We start from the raw sequence: 6,316 nt of genomic DNA on the forward strand, positions 1-6,316 counted from the left end.
GGAAGTGTCTTCGTAGATGTGAGGCAGAGAGCAGAAAAATAATAAAATGATTGCTGTATTTAATTGTATCAAAGAAAACTGTCATTTTGCTAAATTGTTTTTACACATCCTTTGCTTATTTGTAAGAATGGCAAATATCATTTTATTAATGAAAAGAAAATTCAATAAACAATTTTAACATAAAACAAGATCTATTGAGAACTTATATGAAAATTTTAGCAATATGCTGTCACCAATTTCCTCATCTGCAAAATGGAGATAGATAATACCATCTTCCTTATGGGTTGCTGTGAAAATACTCAAGAGTAATGTATGTAAAAGGCTTATCACCATGTCGGGGGGAAAGTGATGTCCCATTCATTTTTAAACCGGGATGATGACAGCTTTTTTTATGCTTGAAGTCTGTAGTTTTCAAAATACGTTCTATGGTTATAAAGTGAATCCTTTTTACAAATTCTTTGTAGAGTTAAATGATCCCTTTGGAATACAAATTCAGGCTCCCCTGTGTGTGCGTGTATGTGTGTCTATATGCACATCTCTCAAATAATACTTTAAGCCTTATAATGAAAAGCTACCTTCCCCACTCTTGACTCTGGTTCCAAAAACAACTTCTTTAATTTTCTGGTTGAAAATCTATATTTCTAAATTAGCTACTCATACAGCTTTTTCATTTTTCAGCTTTTGACTATTTATATTTTCTTCCTTATTTGAAAAATCCAGCATAAAGTGTTCTTACATATGTTAAAAACATAATTCCCCTTGCCCAATATAACTATTTAATGAATTAGGATAAATCAAAATTCAATGTCTACTGTTTTATGACATAAGTGTTTACCATTTTATAGTATACGGATCTTATCCAAAGATGTGCTACTTCAGATATTATGAATAGATTTTCTTTCTCACTTTTTCCTTTGACCGTGTAAATGGTAAAATTCTCTTGTTTCTTTGCTGTCTTCCTATGGATTCATCACTGGTTCATCTCCTTCCACCAGAAACTTAAATCTCTTCTCAGTAACTTCTGACGCATGAGACAATTCATGCGCTTCAGGTTTTGCTTGGGGACATTCCTCTTGGTCTTGAACATATACACAGGCCCACATATACACAGTACGTCTGGAAGGATAGAGGATAAAAGTATGTTTATCTCTGTGAAAAAGGACTGGGAGACAGTGGTAGAGTTTTCCTAAATGTGCATCTTCGACGTATAGGCCTTCCTCCCCCCAGATTTTTAAAAGTGAAATAGCGTTATATCCTTATCTTCTGGCTTGGGACTGCAAGCTGTAGAGAAATGTGAATATATGATCCAATTTTCAAACGAAATTAAGAACAACAAACACGCACAAAAATTTAGAATTCTAAATATGGGCACATCATTCTATTAGGCTGTTAAACGTGGGGAAAGGATTGAAGAACATCTGTTCAACATCCAGCTACCTGTACAGTTTAGGAGTCCACGGAAAGCCCCGCCTCCAGCCCCGCCCCTGGAGCTGATTTCCTCCCCCTGTGAAGTCTGCCTGACTTATTCCAGCCCAACCCCCGCCTCTTCTCGCCCCTGGAACTGGTCTCCGCCCACAACGTTCGGGCCTGGCTCCGCCCACAGCCTGGTCCTGGTTCATTGCCCCGCCCGTACCCTTGTTCCCGCCCACAGAACCGCCCCCCCGGGCCTGGTGTCACTCACACCCTTGTCCCGGCCCAGAGCCCACCCTTAGAACTGGTTCCCACACACAGCCCCGCCCCTAGATTTTGTCCCTGTCCCTGGTGCTCACCCAGCCCTCTTTCCAGCTTCACACTCACTCTAGAAACTAGACACCTCCCCCGAGGCTGGGGTGCCCGGCCCGACCCGCCTGCCGCCTCAACTCACAGCCCCCAAACTTCCATCCTCCGCGAATGCCCGCCCGAGACCAGAAGCGGAAGCGCTGGCGGCGCCTTGGATGCATGGGGCTTGTTTGCGTGGTGTGTCCCATCTTCTGGGCTCTAACCAGTTTCCCGTGGACGTTCGCCCTCAGGGGCGAGGTGCGGTGAGCGGCGGGCGATCACGGCTGGTAGGGGTCCAGGGAGGGGCCTGGGCCATGGACAGCCCAGTCAGGGCCCAGCATACCTCCGTCCCCCCATAGCCCCGTTTCCCCCTGGGCTGTTTGCTCAGGGCGCCAGAGGCTGCTGTTCCTCCTGGCTCCGGGTGCCGCCGTCCCCTCCTCAGAGTCCCCGTCACCGTCCTCCTTGTGATTTTGTCCCCAGGGGGCTTTAGCTGCTTCTGGAGGCGGTGTTTTGGTTGTTACTAATGGGGGCGCTCCTGGCGTCTAGAGGGGGAGGAAGGAATGCTGCTCAGCGTCCTCCAGGGCCCAGGATGGCCCCACAGAGAATTATCCATCCCCAAATGTCAGTTATGCCAAGGTTGGGAAATCTGCTCCAGGGCCTGAAAATCTCCTGAGCCCTGAGTGAAGTGTGGAAAATGTTGACAAGTCAGCGAGTCACTTACAGGGTCCCTAAATGACAAGCTTGTTTAAAGGGTCCAGAGTCACCAAAATGTCTCTGTCCAGCCAAGTGAGTTGAGCGACTCAAGTGCACACAGCACGAAGCTGCTTTCTCCCATCTTGGGCCGCAGGTGGCTGGATAGGAATCGGGAAAATCCAGTCACAGCCAAGAGTTACAATTAAATCAATAAATGCAAAAAAAGAAAAGTGAATGGGGTGGCCTTTCCATCCAACACCCTATAAAAGGCCTCAAAAGTTTGTATGCACATTTTTCCCCCTTAGACACGAAAAGCATCCGTGGAGCTCAAGTTTGAGGTGAAACCAGGCTCAGGGTCCACCTGTCCTCGCTGATCCATGGATTTCTGTGTGACCAGGTGAGTACCCTGTGGACCTGGTACCAACAGGTTCCGGCAGCCTCCGCTGTGCAGAAGACCTGCCAGTGGGCTTTCCTGTGCTCGGGTTGTCACCACATGGAGTCACTGAGAGTGAGGGTATCTTGAGAAAAATTATTGATGTTTGATGGATGGAAAGATGGTAAGCTGTGTGTGGTTCTGTGTGGTAATTATTTCAGTAAGTACAGTTATATGCAAATAAGAACACATGAAACAAACGTAAATAACTGCAAATGTGTATTATAGTAGAAAATATAGATTTACTTGCATAATATTCAAAAGTAAGAATTTATATATAATTTAAATACAGAAATGTTTTGCGTGTGTATGTAGTATTAGAAGACATCCCATGAAATATTAGCAGGGATACTCAGCAACATTCCTTAGACCCATTCAATTTGACTTCTAAAGTCCTATAAATCCTCCACAAAAATTTGAAATAAAGGAGCATTCAGGGAAAAAGATGATTGGAACTTTGTATTAATAACAAATTTAAAATTGAATTTGCCAGTAGTTAGATTTATTTTGAGCATTTTTTTCTTTATGACATTTCAAATCATTTGGAGGAATACTAAGCAACACTGTAGATTGAAGGGAAGGGCACTAGTCTCCAAAAAGACTGTCCTCTCCACCTTGACTTCTAAAGGGAATTAACTTTGTTTCTTGAATCTTTTCTGGAATAACAGTCTGGTGATTCATGTTGCAGAGAATCTTGTTAAATGATTTTGTATTTAGTTGTTGGCCTCTACTAATTGTGTTTGTGTGTGTGTGCCTTTGTCATTCTAGCTTTCCTGTGATGTTCTTGAGGGGAATGTGTGCTTGTCATGCAATAGATAGTCTTTGAGTGTATAATTTATGGTGACCCACCATCCTCGTTTATTCAGAACGGATGGGTTTTCCAGGATACAGGATATTTAGTGTTCAAACCAGGGCAGTCCTAGACAAACCAGGATGTTTCCTCATCTCATAAGCCAGGCCCTGGGCCACATGCATGGGGTCATGGAGAACCAGAGAGACCTTGTCCCACCTCCATGGAATTTATATTGTATTTGGGAATTTGGATTTTAGACAGTAAATGATGAGAGTGATGTGGGAGTTTGGCACAAGGGGACTCAACCTGAGGGGGCAGGGAAGCCCTCTTGAGAAGGACTGATTTTTACCTTGAGAGCTAGAGTTGGGACTGGATTTAGCTGGTCTGAAGGGTAGACTGGAGTGAGGGTGTGGGAGTGTGTTCAAGAAAGTGTTTCAGGCAGAGGGACGCACATGAGGACACCCCTGAAGCAGAGAGCCTGGAGTGTCCATGAACTGAGAAGAGGGATGGATGAGTGGAGTCAACACAGGGGTAGAGGTGGGAACCAGACCAGCGAGGGGAACATGCTGGACCAGGTCAGGCGTGACTTGGGACTCTGTTCTAAGACCAATGGGAACACTCTGCAGAGATGTGAACAGATGGCTGATGTGATTGGCGTTTGGTCTAAGCACTTTGGTTAAAATGGACCTGAGGGTTAAGATTGAATACTTAAGAGGCAGGAGGTGTTGGGAAGAAGATTACGAGTGAGATGATTGTTCCATAGGTCTGAGTGATGTCTGTGGAGTAAGAAAGAAATAGAAAGAAAAGACCTTGGAGTGTAGAACCAAGAGAATGTAACGGTACTTTCTTGCCTGCTTGTGTCAGATGTCACAGGGCACTGACTTTTCTCCTCGTTGCTGTCCGTGTAGACCTGCAGGCGCCCCCTCACCCAGGTCTGTGTGTTCACCCCACTTGGCCACTCACAGGCCCCCTTCCACATCCTAAAGGAAGTCAGGCCTTATTGTGAGGGGGTTGTCTCAGACGGGAGACACCGAGGAGAGCCGCTCCACACATCAGAGCAGCCCATTCAGCCTCTCCCTCAGACTCCTGCCTTCCTCTCTCCCACTTTCCACACCCAGAAGGACACCTGCTCAGTATTGCACAGCCCCATGTTCTCCCTCCACCAGGCTTGATAAGGGTGGGGCAGCCAGCGGGGTGGACACCGTCTGCATCTTCCACTCTGAGCCCCGCAGGTCCCGGGCTGGACAGAGAGCGACTCTACTGGGAGCTGAGCGATGAAAACCTGGGCGTCACCCACTTAGTTTCCCTCACCCTGGACGGGGACAGCCTCTAGGTCAGTGGTGAGGGGCTGGGCTACAGCCATGCTCTCTCTGCCAGTGAAAGTTCTGTGTTGCCTCCGTTGCTCTAAAGTGAGTTTTGATACATCTCTCTCTCCTTCTGGTTTGGGTTCAGTCTTCTCATCACGGTGTGACTGCTGAGTTCAGCCACCTTCCACTTCGTTGCCACCTCCCTGAACACCCCTTCCCTCTTCCCCTCTGCTTTTCCCACAAACGTCCCTACATCCTCCCTCACCCTTAATCCTTTATGTTCACCCCAACCCTCGCTCAGCTCCTCTCGCCTTCTCTCCACAGGTTATACCTATGGAGCCGCAGCCCTGACTACCACCAGTGAGTATTCCTGGCCCTGATGTCCTGGGTCCCATCGCATTTGGGGTTGGGGAGCACTTGTTCTACTTCACCCGCTGTCCTTGGTGAGGGAAGGACCTGGAAGGGCCCTAACTCATCCCTTCTCTCTCTCTTGGGTTCTGGTGGAGAGTCCCAGCCCAGGGTGAGAAAGCCTTAGACACAGACATGTTCTCCACCACATTCTGACCCCACGTGGATTTCATTTTTATTCTCTTGAAGCCCCGCCCTTAGTCTCCCTTTTCCAGGTATCCCATCCGTCTGTCCAGTTTTCTGCCCGTCCATCTCTCTCTCCTCTGTGTTCAGTCTCTCTTATTCACCCACCTCACTCTCTTGGGCTCCTCTCATCCACAGGCTTGCTCATCCCTCTACTCACACAGGGACCCGTCCCCTCACTCTCATTTATGCTTCACCTGTGAATGGTGGTCCTAGGACAGCCACTGCTGGATTCCAGGTGAGCCTGGAAGCTCCTGCCACTCTGTCCCTCCCTGATGACAGCCCTCTCCACAGCTCCCTAGCCGGCCACCACATCCCTGCATACTTGATAATCACCTGTGTCACAAGAAGCCACCACAGGTATCTGGGGGTGGCTTTTCCTTCCCAAGAGAAGCTCTACAGCCCCAACCAGCCAGTTGTGATCCAGGAGCTGGGAAGCCAGGGTGTGAAATTCTGATTTTAGGACAATCATGCTGATCTCAAAGATTATACCAACGATTCAGTCTAAGGCCAGCCCTCAGAGAGCCCCTAGTCTTGTGAATTAACACACCATTATAACACAATGTGGGAGGTTTCGGGGAGTGGCACCTGGCTTAATTCGGAGGGGAAGAGCTTGCTAGAGAAAGTTTCACCTGAATTGAGTCTTTAAGAATGAGTAGGATGGACCCTGGCAAATAGAGGATGAAGAGTTTTCCTGGCAGAGGGGATTCCATGAGCAAAGACTCCAGCCAGAAACAACAT

General features: G+C 47.4%; 1 long non-coding RNA gene across 1 annotated transcript; it reads left to right on the forward strand.

The window, feature by feature from the left end:
- The first annotated feature begins 1,986 nt into the window (after positions 1 to 1,986).
- LOC131401767 (uncharacterized) lies at positions 1,987 to 4,957 on the forward strand. The gene is made up of 3 exons (XR_009217948.1): positions 1,987 to 2,021; positions 2,757 to 2,848; positions 4,910 to 4,957. It is a non-coding gene; the product is annotated as an uncharacterized LOC131401767 (long non-coding RNA).
- Positions 4,958 to 6,316: the final 1,359 nt, after the last annotated feature.

Source organism: Diceros bicornis (genome assembly GCF_020826845.1).
Source record: "Diceros bicornis minor isolate mBicDic1 chromosome 13 unlocalized genomic scaffold, mDicBic1.mat.cur SUPER_13_unloc_1, whole genome shotgun sequence".
Taxonomy (NCBI): Eukaryota; Metazoa; Chordata; class Mammalia; order Perissodactyla; family Rhinocerotidae; genus Diceros; species Diceros bicornis.